The 19301-nt window shown below is 36.7% G+C and overlaps 1 protein-coding gene and 1 pseudogene across 1 annotated transcript in view; both read left to right on the forward strand.

Moving 5' to 3' along the window:
- LOC137487288 (uncharacterized) overlaps positions 1–19301 on the forward strand; it is a 372332-nt gene that overhangs the window by 61480 nt on the left and 291551 nt on the right. The gene's annotated exons all lie outside the window — the stretch shown is intronic.
- Positions 8616–8683, forward strand: LOC137495127 (U6 spliceosomal RNA; annotated as a pseudogene).

Genomic DNA, 19301 nt, shown 5'->3' on the forward strand with positions numbered 1-19301 from the left:
TGTCTTTGATACACTCAGTTAGTTTAGAAAGTTCAGACGTCTCGTCAGGTTTAGTGGAAATATATAATTGAGTATCATCTGCATAGCAGTGAAAGCTGATCCCATGTCTTCTAATAATGTCTCCCAGAGGTAGCATGTAAATTGTAAACAGTAAAGGGCCTAAAACTGATCCTTGAGGCACCCCATACTTTACTGGGCAGATATGTGAAGGCTGTCCATTAAGATTCACAAACTGGTAGCGGTCAGTTAAGTATGACTTAAACCATTGTAGAGCCTGTCCCTGGACACCTGTAGACTTTAAGCGATTTATGAGGATATTGTGGTCAATGGTATCAAATGCCGCACTAAGATCGAGTAAAACTAATAGCGAGACGCACCCTCGGTCAGCAGCTAAGAGTAAATCATTGGTTATTTTCACTAAGGCGGTTTCTGTACTGTGGTGAGCCCTGAAACCTGACTGAAACACTTCAAAAATATTGTTCGTCTGCAGATAAGAGCATAATTGAGTGGAAACAACTTTTTCTAGTATTTTAGACATAAATGGAAGATTAGAAATAGGCCTATAGTTAGCTAAGTTGTTGGTGTCTAGTTGCGGTTTCTTAGTAATAGGCTTAATAACAGCTAGCTTGTAAGAGTTTGGAACATGGCCTATAGATAAAGAAGAGTTGATAATGTTAAGAAGAGGTTCTCCTATAGCAGGTAGCAGCTCTTTCAGTAATTTTGTTGGAATTGAGTCCAGCATACACGTAGCTGGTTTAGAGCTATTTATAATTTTTACTAACTCTTCATGTTCTATGATTTTGAAGCAGTGTAGGTTATTATTATGATTTAATGAAATATTTACAGGATTTGGAGTATAAGCCGGTGCAGAAAGTTTGGCATCTCCTATTTTCTGTCTAAAGCCTTCTATTTTATTACTGAAAAAATTCATGAAGTCATCACTACTAATTTGCGGTGGAGTAGTTTGTTCCAAGGATGACCGATTATTTGCTAATTTAGAGATGGTGTTAAATAAAAATCTAGGATTGTTATGATTATTTTCTATCAGTTTGCGCAGGTGCTCGGTCCTGGCAGATTTTAGAGCCCTCCTATAGCTGGACATACTGTCTTTGTACGCAATTCTAAAGACCTCTAAATTAGTTTTTTTCCATTTACGTTCCAGGGCGCGGGTTGCTGTTTTGAGCGCACGAGTATGACTATTATACCATGGTATAGTTTTAATCTCTCTAGCCTTTTTTAATTTGATGGGTGCCACAGTATTTAGTGTGCTAGTAAAGATGGCATCCATACTGCTGGTTACTACATCAAGATCATTTGAGTTTGCGGGTGCATTACGAAATAGAGAGAGATCAGGTAAGTTATTTATAAATTCATCTTTAGTTGACGGAACAATAGTTCTACTAGGGCGGAGTATTGGAGCGGGTTTGCTGATTTCAGGTAAACATAGCTTATATAGTAAGAGGTAGTGATCTGTAATATCATCACTTGGTGGTATAATGTCTACGTCAATAACCTCGATTCCATAAGACAGAATTAGATCTAATGTATGCTTTAAGCGATGGGTTGGACCCACAACGTTTTGCTTTATCCCAAGTGAGTGTATTAAATCCATAAACGCGAGCCCTAATGTATCATTAGCGTCATCTATGTGGATGTTAAAGTCACCTACAATTAGCATTTTATCAGTTTTGACTAGTAAGTCAGAAATAAAATCAGAAAATTCTTTTAGAAATTTGACATAGGGTCCTGGGGGTCTATATATGGTGATTAAAGCGAGAGATAACATAGGTTTTTGTATAGTATCTGGCAGCTGAACATTAAGCGATAATACTTCAAAGGAGCTAAACATAAGTCCGTTTCTCTGTTTAATATTAAGGAAATCACTAAAGATTGATGCAACTCCACCACCACGACCAGTTTGACGAGCCTCATGTTTATATAAGAATCCTGGAGGAGTTGCTTCATTTAAGCTAATATAGTCATTTTGTTTCAGCCAGGTTTCAGTGAGACAGAGTGCATTAAGATTGTTTTCTGTTATTATTTCATTAATGATAAGTGCTTTAGGTGCAAGTGACCTGATGTTTAGGAGACCAAGTTTTACGAAATTTGTATTTTCACTTTCTACTGGTTTTTCTGGTTTGATTCTTACTAGATTTTTCCTGGAGCACACAGTACGTTTATTTCTTAATCTAATAATACGAGGAACAGACACAGTCTCTATAGGATTCGCCAGATATGCGTTACTGATGTTTAAGTGGGGTGAACAAGAGTCTAGGTGGCTATAGTGTGAATTTTGTGAATTTTTACCTGCTAGTCAGATGGTGCGAAGTAGTCTGGAGATGTTGTCCGACAGGAGTTCAGCTCCGGCTCGACTGGGGTGCAGGCCGTCAGGACGGAAGAGCCTAGGACGCTCCCAGAAAAGATTCCAGTTATTAGCAAAGAGCAATTTCTGTTCTTTACACCATGTTATTAGCCATTCATTCAAAGCTAAAAGTCTACTGAACCTTTCATTTCCTCGGCGGTAGGTAGGAAGCGGCCCAGAAACGATGATCTGCGTGGCGGGCGAGGTGCGTCGAACCGTCTCGATCAGGCTCCTGAAGTCCTTCTTCAGGATCTCCGACTGCCGGAGCCCGGTGTCGTTTGTCCCCACGTGGAGGACAACGGCACCAGGGCTCTCGGCAGCGCCCAGGATGGTTGGAATCTGTGTAGAAATATTTTTCACACGGGCACCAGGAAAGCAGAAAGTACGTACTTTATTACCTTTTGAGGAGGCGGCACGGACGTGACGAACGATCGAGTCACCGATGATGGCCACATCGGGACCCGACTCGCGGAGAGGGGAGAAGCGGTTCTCCGTGGAGATCTCGAACACAGGCGGAGACGTTCTGCCCCGGGATCTGGGAAGCACCTTGCGCGGCTGCACCCAGGCGCCGTGGTAGCCGGGTGTCGGCGTGAACGACGCCTGGCTGAGCCGCGCCCCGGGTGCGCTGGGCCTGGACAGAGAAGGACGCGGGGTTGAGGTAGAGGGAATGATGTGGTTGTAATTTCCACGTACCTTAGGTGATGAGACGGCCTTAGCATTAGGTACGGCGAGAAGCCGTTCCCGTAGCCGCGACCGTCTTACCACCAGCGCGCGGATCTGGGACTCCACTTCTTCCAGCTCCAGCTCCAACGCCTCCATCGATGCTTCTCCTGCACACAAGGACAGAGACGGAAGCGACATTTTACGGGGTAAAGAGCAAAGCCAGTAAGTCAAACGTGTATGGTTAAAGAGGTCAGTAGCTTTAGCTGACCAGCGGCGCTAGCAGGCTAAAGCTACAAACAACAGGCGGATGCTCGAGGGACAGACCGTTTTTAAAGCAGTTTTGTTTGTATAAATGTATTAAGGGTTTGGTCACCCTAAGTAGGAGAGACAAATACGTAGCGAATGAGGAAGAATTTAATGATTAAGATTTAAATTGCGAGTAAATAGCAAGTCCAAACTTCAAGCACACAGTGTGTGACCGAACGGAGACAGTGACGCCAGTGACGTCACTCGAGCATGCGCACTAGTAGAGAAAAATCTGCTTTTGGAGTTGAAACAAAAGGACCATGCCCCGGAAAATGTCCCACTGTTTGGTTTCTTAAGCTGTGCCCACGACCAACACCCATAGTGTTATCGCGCACCGTTTGTACATGCTCAGTACCCGGGAATGACTCATTACGCAAAGTAACATCATTGTATACCCCAGTAAGCAAAGCGCCCCTCCCTCTGGGAACAAATGGGCTTGTTGCATCAAAATCAGAAGGAAATTTTTCGGCCATAATTGAATGTAAGGAATAATAATAACACAATTATATATATATATAAAGAAAAAAATAGTGTTCTGAGTCCAAAGTACAATTTTACCCTAAATTCAAGGATGTAGATAGCCTGAAAGAAAAGAAAAAAATGAAAAAGTGAAAAATATATATATATGTAACCAAATGACCAACCAGTCAACAGTCAGTTTTGGAAATAGTGATGAAAACACAGCATTCTCCAAAGTTCAGCAATCATGCGACGATCTTCAGGGTTCAGCAAACATGCGAAGATCTTCAGAGTTCATCAATCACGCAACAGTCTTCAAAGATCAGCAATCACACAGCGATCCTCAAATTTCAGCAACCACGCGGCGATCTGCGTTGTGCGGATCCTCGCGATGCCACAGGTCACGGCACCAGTGTAACGCTTCTCTTCCTGACGACAAAAATCACTCAGGCGGACACAGAGAACTGCGTTCTGCGTTGTTTATTCTGTAACAGAAATATACATCCTCTGGCAACAGTATGCATTTAAACATGCATCGCCTTTCTGCATTCAGCAACCATTTTCTGCTGTGTTGCCACATAAAGTCATTTTAACAAAACATTATTTATTTACAAAAGTTCAACATACCTGTAACAGAAATATACATCCTCTGGCAACAGTATGCATTTAAACATGCATCTAAAAAAAACCAAACAAATAGTAAGAAATCACCCCTGCACATATTAATGTCATCATTCCAGCTACACATAGCATGAGCAAATTAAACCACACAAAGTTTGTCACACACGGCAATCACTTGACAGATTTGATCTAAAACATCACTTAATGTTCATATTGGACTTGTATGTGTTATTAATATGTGTTAAAATACAAAATTTGTCACATTTAGCTGGAGCACATTTTACCTACCGCCTTTCTGCATTCAGCAACCATTTTCTGCTGTAGGCGGGGCTTTGCAGGTGAAAGGTGAAAGAAACAATTACACACTGTTGCCACAAGAGGTCTCTCAACAGCCACAAAATAAACAAAATAACCCATTTTGGTGAAAGACAATTAAACATTATTTTAACCCTGTTACATCTGCACAGTATGTTTTGTTCACGACATGTTTGAAATATCTCACTTTTTGAGCAGTATTCGTGAGGCTGCGCCTTCAGAAAGTACACCTGTTGTTGAGATTTCGTGTGGTAAGTTATTTATATACTGTTATATTGATGCACAATATGTTCTGGTTACATCACGTTCGAAGTTTTTCACTCTTTGTGCAGCATTTTGTCTTTGTTCGTGAGGCTGCGCTGTCAGCAAATACACCTCTCATAGTGATTTAGAGCGGTAGGTTATTTTTATCCTGTTCTGATAAACTATGTTTTGCTCACATCACATTTAAAATATTTCACTGTGTGTGCAGTATTTTGTCTGTGTGCCTGACGCTGCGCTGTCAGACGTTCATCCATTACAGAGATTTTGTGCAGTAAGTTATTTTTATTGTTACATTAATGCTACGGTCACATCATGTTTGAAATATCTCATTCTTTGTGCAGTGTTTGGTCTGTGCTGGTGACGCTGTGTCGTCAGAAAGTTCACCTGTCCTAGAGATTTTGTGTTGTAGGTTATTTTTATACTGTGATATTAATTATATGTATATATGGCTGCACAAAACCTGAAAAAGTTTAGCTTATGTATTATTTTCAACGCTCGTGTCGGTTTGATAGCTCCATTCACATAGTAAACAGTTGTTTCATTAAAATATAGCAACCATCATGCTAATAAATAAATATCCCTTCATATACAGCAATATATGTGACCATGACAATTATTATCATTAGTTGTTACTATGAGAAGTAAAGAACATTTTAAGATCTTAGCTGGGACAAAACATATGATCCATACCTGTACACAGTAAAATCATCAGAGTAAAATTTACTCAGTTCAGAGAACATTTGGTCCCTCTCTAAATTGAGCAAAATTTACTCAGCAGCAGAGTAAAGTTAATGAGCCGATGATGAGTTTAATTAAGTGATGATTGAGCACTGATGATGAACACCTGCTGTTAATATGCAGAAACAGAAGAGAAGCAGCAGCAGCTACGCTCATTGCTCACCTGATTGACTTTATTTCTGTCAGATGTTCAAAAAATCCATATGAGACTGTGGCGAGGGGGCGTGGCCGAGAGCCGTGGGAACGGAGTAAGGCCACCGCGTAAGTGGATACACCTGCGGTGCGCACCTGCCTCGGATCCCACGGAAGGAGCTCTGGACCATAAAAGGAGGAACTATGGCAGAGGAAGCCGAGAGAGGACCGGGCCCGGACATATTTTACTTTTGCTTTCAGTTTGACGGCAGTCTTCGTGAGGAGCTGCCGTCCGTCCGTTTTGGTTTAGACACGGAGACTGCCGTCCCTGTTATTAATAAATATTTTAAAACTGCGTTGGTTCTCCGCCTCCTTCTTTCTGGCGGCCAAAGGGCCATGAACTTTATTACAGTGGTGCCGAAGCCCGGGAGAAGGAGGGACGCGTTGTCCAGATGCCCTTGCCGCTGAGAGAGGGGCGAGTGTTTGGGAGTTAACCCGAGTGGGGGAGAAACCTGTTCGTCTGCCCAGAGTGCCGGGACGGCCTGAGGCTGGCCAGGAAAGGATCTGCCTGCTGCCGTCTCCCAGCATGGGGAGGAGCAGGAGACGCAGGGCTCACCACCGAAGGGGAAAGTGCTGAAGGGAGCCATCCCACAGAACCCGGGGGAGTTGCCGCGATCCACCATGATGCCAGAGCCTGCATCCATCCACGGAAGCGGAGCAGGAGACCAGAGATGCCGCCAGCCAGCCAGGAGAACCGCCGCCGGACGCCAGAAGACAGACGGGTGGATAGATTCCTCCACAGGGCTCCCAGCACGTCATCGCATCTCTCAGCTGGTGGAGGACCGAGTGGCAGCGTGTCTGGGGAACCGAACCCCAATTTTTTTTTTCTTTTTCCTCTCTCCCCTTTCCTGGTCTACTCTGTCTTTCCTTTTTTTTCATCTCCTGTTCTCTCGGCCCATCTCATATAGGTCTCGCAGGGGCTGTGGCGCCAACCCCCCCATTGTCTCCGTGAGGAGCTGCCGTCCCTGTTATTAATAAATATTTATAAACTACGTCGGTTCTCCGCCTCCTTCTTCCAGGCGGCCAAAGGGCCGTGAACTTTATTACTGAGACTTATAGTGAAGTCCAGTGTTGTAATGAGAAACTAAATCATTTGGTGATGAAAGGTTAGTAATTTCAGGAAGAGAGTTAATACTAGCAAAAAAAGGATTTTAAATTAATATGTTTTATGTTACGGAAGGAAATAGTACGGAGAGATTTGGTGGAAGAAAGAGAGAGTGCAAAATTAAATCAGAGGAGAAAATTATCCGTTATAGGGAGTTCCTCAGCAGAGAGGTCAATGGGTGAAACACCAGAGCAGCAGATGAGGTTGAGGGTGTGTCCTTTAGAGTGTGTGGGAACATTGACATGCTGTTGAAGTCCAAAGCTCTCAAGACAGGATATAAAATCTCTTGTAAGGGAGTTATTAAAATTATCCACATGAATATTAAAATCTCCTAAAACCATAATATTAGGTGAGAGGGTGGTAATATGTGTTAAAAAGCAGCAAAGTCATTTAGAAATTCATTATTTAGTTTGGGTGGACGATAAATTATGGAAACATTTGTAGGTGTGGATCCAGAAAGTTTTGAAATCATAGATTCGAATGAAGGAATAATGTGAAAATGTTTTTAAAGGAAAATGAGAAAGATTTTCAAGAATGTGTTCTCAAAAATTTCTACATTTGTTTCAGAAACAAAGTGCATAAAAGACCAGTTTCAGAACAATTTTGGAAAAAAATATTTGTGGAAATAGACGAAGAGGGAATCTGGAAGAATTTAAAATGGAAATATTTAGACGCAAAAATTGAAACGTTGGATTATTTCATCAGACATAATGTTATTTTCACTGAAACAAAACTGGCACAAATTGGAAGCAGTGAGAATGCATTATGCAAAATATGTGGACTGGAAAATGAAGGTATTATGCATTTGTTTTTAAAATGTGTTGAATTTAATACATTTATGGCAAAGTTAAAAGAAAGTATTAAACAAATGATGAAAAGTAAAACTGATTGAGGAGGAGACAGATTGGTATAAAATATTTTTATTTGGTTTTAATTAGGGATGCACCGATATGGATTTTTTGGCCGATACCGATAACCGATAATTCTTCAGACTTGGAGGCCGATAGCCGATATGTATAGGCCGATAATAATAAATATTTTAAATTGTTATATTTTTATACAGCAAACTTCATAAAAGATTGAACTGCTCTTATGAACTGAATAGTCTATACTTGAAGCAAAAAAGATATGATTTCGAAATTGCAAGGTGTCAACATCGGATCGATAACGATAATCTTAAAAATAGCATTTATCGGACAATAACGATATGGGCGCCGATATATCGTGCATCCCTAGTTTTAATGGAAGTAAAACAAGAATTGCCAATTTGTTTCTATCAGTTGCAAGAACTGTAATTTGAGAAAGGAGAAACATTGTTAAAAATAAACATGCTAAAATGAAGTTATGGACAATGTGTAAAAGAAACTGGAAAACTATATTAAAACTGTGGAACAATATTTTAGAATGGAAGAAAAAGAGACTGAATTTTACAAAACGTTTATGTTGAATACTCCTTATATTACGTACTCACTAGATGGTTTGAAAATAGATTTGCCAGAATGATTATGCTTGTTGTTTTCCTGTTTTGAAACCAATATAATGTCATAAGGAATGTTTGTAAATGATATTTTTATATGCTTCTGAACTGATGTTTTGAAAAAAAAAAACATATACTTGGATCGATACAGAGAAGATTAGCATGGCCCCTGCGAAAAGGAACCTGATGGATCTTCTCTGTCCCCACCCTGTGGCCCCCAGCAGTCCTCTCGACGTCACATGGCCTTAGACTGCAAGGTAGTGACCCCTGAACCCCATTGGGGTCACCTGTGACCTTGACAGGTGCTCATGCTTGCTGAAATTAATGAAATTACCCAATATGGTAAAAAATCAAAGGCGGGAACTGGCATAATTAGCCATGTGCTTTCTGGGGTATGACAGGTGCATATTAATTAGCCATGTGCTGTAGACTGCTCTCATTGTATATCATATATTACATAATTTGAAAAAGAAAATCCATTTTAAATGAATTGAGTAACATATAATAATAATAAGTAATATTTTTTAATAAATGTATTACATTATATTCAAATATAATTCTATGTTTATTTGCAACATAACTAAATATAGCTTTTTTGAATTGCATGTCAGTTAGATAAAATGTTTTTATAATCAGGACTTATATTTGACACCTTTTAAGAAATAAAATATTTTAATAGTTCAATAATAAACATACTGAAATATTGACTTTTAAATGTTTTAGAATTTTGTCAATTATATTGACCGTAATGTTCAGGTAACTTATTTATTAATATTAAATAACACATAATAAAATTTTAAACAACTGATTAAACTAAATATAGTACCTAAAAATATTAGGTTGTAGGATATAAGAAATATTATATTAAAATACTTTCAAATTTAAATTTCAGGCATTGATATTTAAATAGGTTTGTCAATTTTTTAAAGTTTAATAAATTATTTAAAAATTCAATTAAATATGTTTTAAAATATTTCATTTACATCAATGTTTACAATTATATTTACATATACATATTATTTTTAGGTGTTACTGCATTTACATTGAACATTTACTCGAGTTTAATTTACAATATAATATTATACCATTTTTATTTTAACTGTTAGCTAAACTAGAGTTTATAACTTGTTTATAAATAATATACAGAACCCTAATATTACCATACTTTAAATTACACAATGATAACATAAAAAGCAACCACATGAATATGTGTACGCAGTGTATTTTTGGAAGTTTAATTTTATCCTTCAACTCTTGTTTGCAATAAATGAATAGAAAAAAATGATGTAAAGTGTAATATAAATATTGTGTAAAGTTATTCAAGTCACAACACACAGCAAATTTTAGATAGTAGATTTAACTACCTTGGAGTTAAAATTAACACTCCCTCAGAGTTTATATGGGAACCACTATAAGTGTTAAAAATAACACTTTTGAAAGTGTTTACATTGTCAACACCAAGAGAGTGTTAATTAGCAAACTCTTATTGTGTAAAATATCTGTTAAATTTCCGAAAAAATACCAGCAGCTGTGGTTGCCAGAATCTTTCTGTGAAAAACATGGAAGTTTTATATAACTGTATAAATTTACAAAAAATAACCATATTTATCGAACTAATGTATTGTTCATTTTACAAAATCATAGCTTAGTGCAAAAACATGTAAAGTCTTTAGATGCAATAATGTTTTCATGTGTGATTGCAAGTAGCAAACAGATTTTGACTGTATTAATAACTTCACAGTTACCTTTAAACAAAAGAAGATGCAGCATAAAATCAAACTTTCTCAGTTCATCTTGGACTTGAACAGAGACGCTATTATCCTCCACAATGGTGACACAAAAACCGTTTTGCTGTTTTTCTTTTTTTTTTCATTTTTAGATTTTACGGAAAAATACCAGCAGCTGTGGTTGCCAGTAATCTGCTGTTTTTAACATTCATAAATTCAGTTTACAGAATATTTCTGTTAAAAGCACATTCAACAGTCTGTATTTTTAATCGATCTCACACTGCAAATTTTAGATTTGGTAGATTTAACTACCTTAGAATTAAAATTAACACTCCCTCAGTGTTTATATGGGAACCACTATAAGTGTTAAAATTACATTTTTGAAAGTGTTAAAATTTTTAACACTCAGAGAGTGTTAATTAGCAAACTCTTATTGTGTAAAATATCTGTTAAATGTATGTCAAAATACTGGCAGCAGTGGTTGCCAGTAATCTGCTGTTTTCAACATTTTACATTCGTAAATTCATTCGTTTCCAGAATATTTCAGTTAAAAATACATCCCATAGTCTGTATTTTTCATTCGAACACACTTAAGCCTTAAATTCCAGAGCAAAATCCTAACTAGTGTCCTCACTACAGAGGGCTGAACACTTAGACAGTGATGAAGTTAATGAGACAATTAAGTGTCTAATTAAAGGAGGATTGAGAATTATTGATGAACAACTGTTAACAAGCAGAATCACTGAAGGAAAGAAAAACACAAGCCAAAACCAAAGATGAAATCAACTGAGAAAAAAAAAAAAAACTCTAAATAAAATATTATTCAATAAAAATAAAACAAAGTACACAATAAAAAAGGTTATTTTTCCACATATTTAAAAAAAAAAAAAACTCATCACATTAAACAACTTATCATGGAGGTTCACCTATTACTGACCTTTGACTTGATTTCTGTCATGTGAACAAAAGCTCTGTATGAAATTTCTGTTGTTCATTTGAAGTCACCATGATGGAGGACAGAGTCTGCTTTAGTCAGGTTCTTCAACTTCTTGCTGGAAATGTCTTTTAATTTGGCTGCTATAGTTATTAGTGTTAATCACACTATTTATACATATATCATGGAAAGCCAAAAGAAAATTGAAGTGTTAGACTGAAGAGGTTATTTATGATATCATATCCATCTTTCCTGCTTGTTTTTTAATTCAGTATCATATTAGTTATGTGTGAGAAACAAATAATATACATAAATGAAACCACTGAACCTCCAACAATTAATGACCTTATTATAACAGGTTTAAAAACACCATTTACAATGAGAATGTTTGATCTATGGCAAAACTTAAAAACACCCACACATCAACAATTAGTCTTTGAATCTCAATAATGGTGACAAACAAAAAAATAAAAATCAATAAAATAAAAACACTACTGAAATATCACCTCCCAAAAACAACACAAAATAAAGCAAAAGAAAGAGATTGTAAGAACATAAAGCTGCATAATTTATTCATGCTGCAATGCATGCTGGGAGCTTTGTACTATGCTGGCACCCAGCATGCATTGCGGCATGAACTATGCAGCTTTTTTTTTTTAGCAACCACGGTTGAGGTTCATATCCTGATTCTTGATGTCTGTGTGTCATAATGAGCAAGCTGGAGCTTGAATGTTTAGTGCATGACACTCTAATTATTAATTGCATCCTAATTGTTTGTTGAATTTTCTATAAAGAGCAGCAAACTGGTAGTAGTATTGTCCCATGCAGTTTTAATGCAACTATATTTGCATATTTTATCAATCAACTTATTAAACATCTGAAATTATATCTAGAACAATTAAGCATAAACAGTATAGTTTCTCTTGACCTTTCTTGCTATAACTGATGAGTTTTAGAAACACAGTTATAACAGTCAGAGAACCATTAGGATATAAGAATAAAGCTTCAAGAGCTCAAATAAGCAGCCTCTGATCTCCATGATGGTGAGGTCAAATGAAATATTTTTAATAAAAAAATATAAACCTCTGTTCATTGTCAAATATTCTTACAGAAATGAAGTCAAACTGTAATCAGTGAAGCTGCTTATACTATTATTTAATGGAGTTGTTTAATCCACTGTTTTAATTCAGTTGGTTTGGTGTGAGGCTGTGTCTGTAGATTTATTTCTTCCTTCAGTTTCTTATTCCTTCAGTGATTGTGCTTGTTAACAGCAGGTGTTCAACAGCAGGTGTCTGAATTCACTTATTTGTGGTCATTCCCTCTGTCCAGTGGACTAAACTAATTGACCAATTTAAGGGCCAGGTGAATGAGGGTGTGGCGAGATTTCAGACACTCTGATTAGTTTCTCAAATACAAGGGTTTTCTACAAAGGTAGATACATGTTACTCTGTATGACAAGGAGGCAAATCAGCTTCTAACGCCGAGAGGGTTATCTTACCTTTATCTAACACTAGAATTTTAACACTTTACTCTGAATTACCACAACACTTGAAATTTAACACCAATGAATTTGCTGTGTACTACTGAATATATCAGTATAGAACATGGAAATTACCCTACAAAAGCTCGGACCAAACCCAAAAGTTTCTAAAGACTTTCTAAAGACAAAAAAGGATGCTCAAGGGTATCAAATGCCTTGAAAAAGTCTAGAAATAGAAATAAACTTGTCTGAGGAATTAAATAATCGAGCAGATCAAGTATCATTCTGAATAATTCTCCCTTTAATACATTAAAAATAAAAGATAATACAATAAAAAATAAATTTAATACAATAAAAGCTGATTGTGTTTCATTAATTATCTCGCCTATACCTTTTTTTGAGTCTATTGGCAAATACATGAGAGAGCAATTTAAAATCATTGGACAAAAGAGTTATGGGTCTCCAATTATTTAAAAATAATTTGTCTTTGCTTGGCTCTGGAACTAAAATTATTAAAATCTGCTTCATAGAAGTCGATAGTTCTGCTTTGTCTTTACTTTTCTTAAGTGCTTCAAACACTAAAAATCTCGTCTCTGGCCAAATATGTTTATAAAACTCAACTGTAATTCCGTATATGCCTGGATTTTCCATTGGACATTTTAAAAATAGCAACATCAAGTTCAGAGATAACAATGTCAGATTCCATCATTTCCCGGAAGCTGTCATCTATAATAGAAACTTTATCTTTTGAAAAGGAAAATAAAAAGTCACAATCACTCTCATTAAATTTTGATTTACATAATAATATGAATAGATGTGATCATTAATCAAAGTTTTCTCTTCACTTACATTGTTATTTATGCTACGTTTATTAATAGTTTTTGAAGCTTGCCTTTGCTTTACTAAATTTAAAAAAATGTATGAAGAATTTTTCTCCCCCTCTTCTATCCATTTCACTCTAGATCGTAAAGCTCCTTTAGCTTTCTCTGTATAGTAGTCATCCAACTCTGATGGAAAAATACGAAGTTCATTTTGTTCTATATCTCCAAGAAAATCTTTATCACCAAGGTCATTTAATCTAGATAAAACTGTTAACTGTCTTTTTTTTTCCTAACAGAGGAAAACAATAGCTCATTACAGCAGAGCCATTTTTAACTCGATTTATTTTTAATTTGAGAAAAGCATGTGGCAAAAGAAAAAGAAAACCAAGCGGCAAATAGGGAGAAAAGCATTTGCCAAATGCTTATTTAAAAAGCTGTTTAAAATGTGTTTTGTGATTTATTAATACAATTTTTTACTGTTTGATTAATCAGCCTTTAAAACATGAATTAAATAAAAATACAGTAATAAAAGTGTCTATTTATTTATACATTTAAAATGTTTTTGTAATGCATTGTTTTATTGCCTAATTAAATGACTTTTAACCATCTGGGGTCTGAGGGTGTTTTGGGGCTCTGGAGAAGTTTTGACATGCACTGACATTTGTGTTGTTTTCAGTATCTTAAAAACATTTTAATGGCTAATGTGTGATAACACTGTAAACAGCACAAGTTGGTTTACAATAATACCTAAGCAGCATGTTTGTATGTGTTTGTGTTTTTGAGAAAGAAACGTTTATGCGTGGTTAGTGAAAAACTAAAATTTTGAAGTCACTGAAACAAGGCCGTGAAACACACAGAGAACATTTGTGCACAAGACTTTTGAGAACTGGATCTGGTAGTCTAGTGTTTTTGCTTCAAAATGATGTGAGAATCATCTTGTTCACTTACTCACAAAAAAACAATTCTATGAATTAAAATTTCTAAGTCACTTTCTGTGTGAAAATAGTTTATGCGAGAAGGCGTGAACTATCATTACTATGCAGAGAGTAACACCAGAGAAGACAAAGACCTGCATAATGAGCTGCATAACGAGCCATCAGACAGGTATGTGACTAAGAGTTTCAAGAAAGAATCTGAGAAAAAATAAGTTTATTTATATATTTTAATTTTTATATTGTTTATTTTTATATTATTTTTATATTGTGCTTCTTCACCCGTGTAGCATGCCATCGTTCAAACAAAATAAGTAACTATAATAAAGCTTATCGTTTGATGCCATGTCTCGGGGAGCGTTTACATTATCACCTGGCTGGCTCACCTCAGTTCATTTCCATATGAAATGCGCCTTCACTGCGGGCGGGATCACGTTCGCTGTAATGAGGCGACAGGAGAATCAGTACCTGCCCTTACTTTTATACGAATTACTTGAAAGATTATTTGTTTTCGACTTATATTGGTTAATGCAAAAGTAGACATATCAAGCTTTCTTTAGAAACATCTCACATGTTTCTTTGTCGAGTATTTGCTGAGTTTTAGTTCATTTTAATGACGTGTTTTTCCTGACACAGTCTACCAGAGGTGTGGACTCGAGTCATGTGACTTGGACTCGAGTCAGACTCGAGTCATGAATTTGATGACTTTAGACTCGACTTGACAAAATATAAAAAGACTTGCAACTCGACTTGGACTTGAACATAAATGACTCGGACTTTGACTAGGACTTGCCCCTATTGACTTGTAAAGACTTGCTGCTTCCCATGAAAAGCCCAACGATAAAAAAGTATGTTGACATAGACCGCTCTCTCTCTCTCCCCGTTTATGTGTGCGTGTGTGTGACAGCATGCGCGCGCGCGTGTGTGTGAGCATGCGCGCTTTCGGCATGACGTCCAATCAAAGCACGGTAGATTGTTTTGATTCGTCAGTATCCAACGTGACTACTATGAGGCGCCGGAGTGGACAAAAGTCAAGCGAACGCAGAGAGAATTTGAACTTGAGATCGAGCCAATACTCGCGTGCCAATACACTCTCTCTCTCTCTCTCTCTCTCTCTCTCTCTCTCTCTCTCTCTCTCGTGCATTCAGTCTCTTTGCGTTCGCTTGACTTTCGTTTACGATGGCATCTCATACCTTTAGTGCTTTTGCTCTCACGGGATCCTCCTGTTAAACTGACCTTTCGCTAAGCCATGCCCAAAAACCGCCACCCACCAATCGCGGCTTACCAATCGTAGCTACGGGCAGAGGCTCTGTCAAGCTTTCGAGCGAGGGAAACAAGCCAAATCGTTGTGCAATTGGATTATGCAAATCTGACACCCGCTATCCTAAAAGTTTGGACTGGGTGGTGGGATTTTTTCCTTTTTCAAAACCGAAGCCCAAGAGGAGAAATGCCAGCGTGGATCAAGCTGTGTGAGGGGCAGTAAAGGAGTTAAGCTAAGTTGGTTTTGTTTTCGATATTCACATTCAGTGATAGGTGGCAATAACTCACACTCCTCTTATCCTAAACAGATCTAAACTGTGTTTCTTATAAAAAATAAATAAAAAAAAACAAAGCAGGTTATGTTTCCCAGCGGTCTTTTTCTTTTTTTCCACTCGATATTATGAGCCAGGGCTCGACAATAAGGACTGCCCGATGGCCCGGGGCCAGCGTGCAAGACACTCGGGCCAGTGTACAAAATGTTACTGGCTCGATCGGGCCAGCTGCTGCCTTTTTGCCTGCCAGATCGAGCCAGAGCTGCGTGCTGCGACTGTCTGTCAATTGTGTGCAAATACAATCTTACGGTGCTTTCCCACATAGACGTTTGTTTCGGAATCTGTCTCGTTTCACCCGTTAGCGCGTTTTTTTAGCATATATCCAGCAGTTGCGCTCGCTTCCGCGCCAAATCAATCAGTCCAAGTTCGCCTGAATGAGACGCGGTCTCTGTCCTATTGAGCGTATCGATTGTAGCGAGAAAACAAAACAATGCAACGAACTAACGACCCAGGCTATATCACAGTGTATCATGATCGTGTAATAGCCATATATACGGCTATATGAAGAGGGAATGATGAGCAGGGCGAGATGTCATTCTTACCGGTAAATGCGAAAGTGAAAGCATGCTGAAATATTACCGAGATCTGTTTATCCAGCCTGATCTCGGTTTATCCGTCACGAAAATTGACCGAAATTACTATCTGTTAATTTTTCCATATTTTAATCGTATAATAGGCCTATGTTGTATTAGGCCTGTTATTTTGTTCATTTCCGCACTGACAGCTCGAAAGAAAGATTTACATTGATCTGATGCAGTCTCGGTTCATCTGCTATGTCTCTCTATAATTTAAGCCAAAAATACAGAATTATAGTCAACGTTTCTTTAATAGATTGATTAATTCAATTGATTGATTTCTACAAAACCTTACAATTGAAATGAGGCTCTGTATATATGAGAAAGTCTTACCTCGATTTGTATTCGGTGACGATGTCTGTGGGTTGTTAAAATTAAAGTGCACATTTTCACTTATAAAATATTCTATACACAATACACAAAAGTTTGGGGTCAGTGTGATTAAATATGTTAAAACAAGCTTCTTCTGCTCACCAAGGCTGCAATTATTTCATCTTAAATACAAATTGTGAAATGTTGCACTATAAAATAACTGTTCAAAAGTAGTTTATCATTTAATTTATTCATTTATTCCAGTGATTTTAAAGATGAGATTTCAGCTTCATTACTCCAGTCACATGATCCTTCAGAAATCACTAATATTAATTATTATTATATTTATTAATGGTAATAGTTAAAAAATCAATAATGTCTGGAGTAATTATTTTATTTGAAACTAAATACAATAACAAAGCAGTTATTTAAAATTTTAATAAATATTTAACAATTACACCTTTTTTACATTTATAAATATAGCCTTGATGAACTGAATAGTTTTCCTTAAACATTTTAAAAATTACCGTAAATATATATACAGATTTATTAGCCCCCTTTTGTTTTTTGTTTTTTCTTTTTAAAATATTTCCTAAATGATGTTTAACAAAGCAAAGAAATGTTGATATTTTGTCTGATAATATTTTTTCCTCTGAACAAAATCTTATTTGTTTTATTTTGGCTAGAATAAAAACATTTTTTTAACCATTTTAAGGTAAAATTTATTAGCCTCTTAAGCTAATTGTTTTTCAGACTGTCTACAGAACAAACCATCATTATACAATAACTAGCCTAATTACCCTAACCTGCCTAGTTAACCTAATTACCCTAGTTAAGCCTTTAAATGTCACTTTAAGCTGTATAGAAGTGTATTGAAGAATATCTAGTAAAATATTATTTACAGTCATTATGACAAAGATAAAATAAATCAGTTATTAGAGATGAGTTATTAAAACTATTATGTTTAGAAATGTGCTGAAAAAATCTGTTCTCTGTTAAATAGAAATTGGGGGAAAAAATAAACAGGGGTGCTAATAATTTAGGGCAACTAATAATTCTGAAATCAACTGTGTGTGTGTGTGTGTGTGTGTGTGTATACACACACACACACACACGCACATTCAAATAGCGATTAACTTCTTTTTTTTTTTTTTTTTTGGTGGGGCCAGTGAAAATTTGGGCAGGGAAAGTAAAAATCAGAACCACTGGCCCGATCGGGCCAGTAGAAAAAATCCTTAGCGTTGAACCCTGTGAGCACTAGTTTAAACCCTCGCTATTGTAACGCATATAAATACATACACTAATATTTGCTGGTAGGAAAAATCTATTTGTTCACTTCTGTTATTTATACTTTATTGTGCATTTCAATTTTTTTCTTCCACTTAACTGCAAATTTGAATAAAAACTGGATAAAGAGCACACAAACATGCTGACAGTAATAGGTACTGTACACTGTTATGGGTCAATAATGCTAATATTCGGCACAAATCCATCAGTTTCTTAGGTTATTAGATTATTTTATAATTTCACCTCTCCTGCTGTGCATGAACTATGCTGTTGAATGTTCAGCGTATGAGGTGGCTAGGCTAACCTTGCTTCAATTTTGATGAAATTATTCTCTAATCAGTTGCTATTATGTTGTGAATATACCCCTGTAATGTATACTGCAGTCCTCTTTTGTCTGGCTTTCTCAGATATCTCACCTGTTTGTCAAAAATGACTAATAAATCCTTGGGAATGTCTGACACCAGCGCATACACACTGTAATAGATGTGCCAGGCATGAAAGCTTGACAGGCGTAGTAGCAACAGTAACTAAGGAGGGCGAGGCTTAGCGAAGGGTTATTCCAAGAATGTTGATATGGTTTCTTTCTTGCTTTACTATTTATTAACAATACACAAAAAACTAAAAGGTTAAGGTAAATTCTTTAATAAATTCTAGTGTTTTTGAGTATTATACTTGTTGTATACTTGTATTATACTTATGTTTTAGGCTAGTATTATTTACGACTTGTTAATTAATGCTTCATAATACAGTAGTATTACCAATAGTGAACAGATAAAATAATACAAAGTGTAGTTTTACTACAGTAAAGTGTAGTGATTTGTAGTATAAAATACCCTATATTGTAAAATAATACAGCACTGGGTAATTTGTTTATATTACACTTGTGTTACCATAGCAACTATAGTATTACCACAACTGATCAATTGAAGTTCTTTACTGTAGTAGGCTACTGTTCAAAACACAGTACATGCCAATATACGTGTTCAGGGGCCCTGTGGAACAGCTTTCCTCAAAATGAAGAGGATGACATGGAAAATGTCCTCCACAATCTCATCAGTAAAGTGGAAGCCAGCAGACACTAGTTTACTTTATTTTAGCTGCCATGATAAAATGAGATTGATAGTGAGATTTATTTGAAG

Source organism: Danio rerio, chromosome 4 (genome assembly GCF_052040795.2).
Source record: "Danio rerio strain M-AB ecotype USA chromosome 4, GRCz13ab, whole genome shotgun sequence".
Lineage (NCBI taxonomy): Eukaryota > Metazoa > Chordata > Actinopteri > Cypriniformes > Danionidae > Danio > Danio rerio.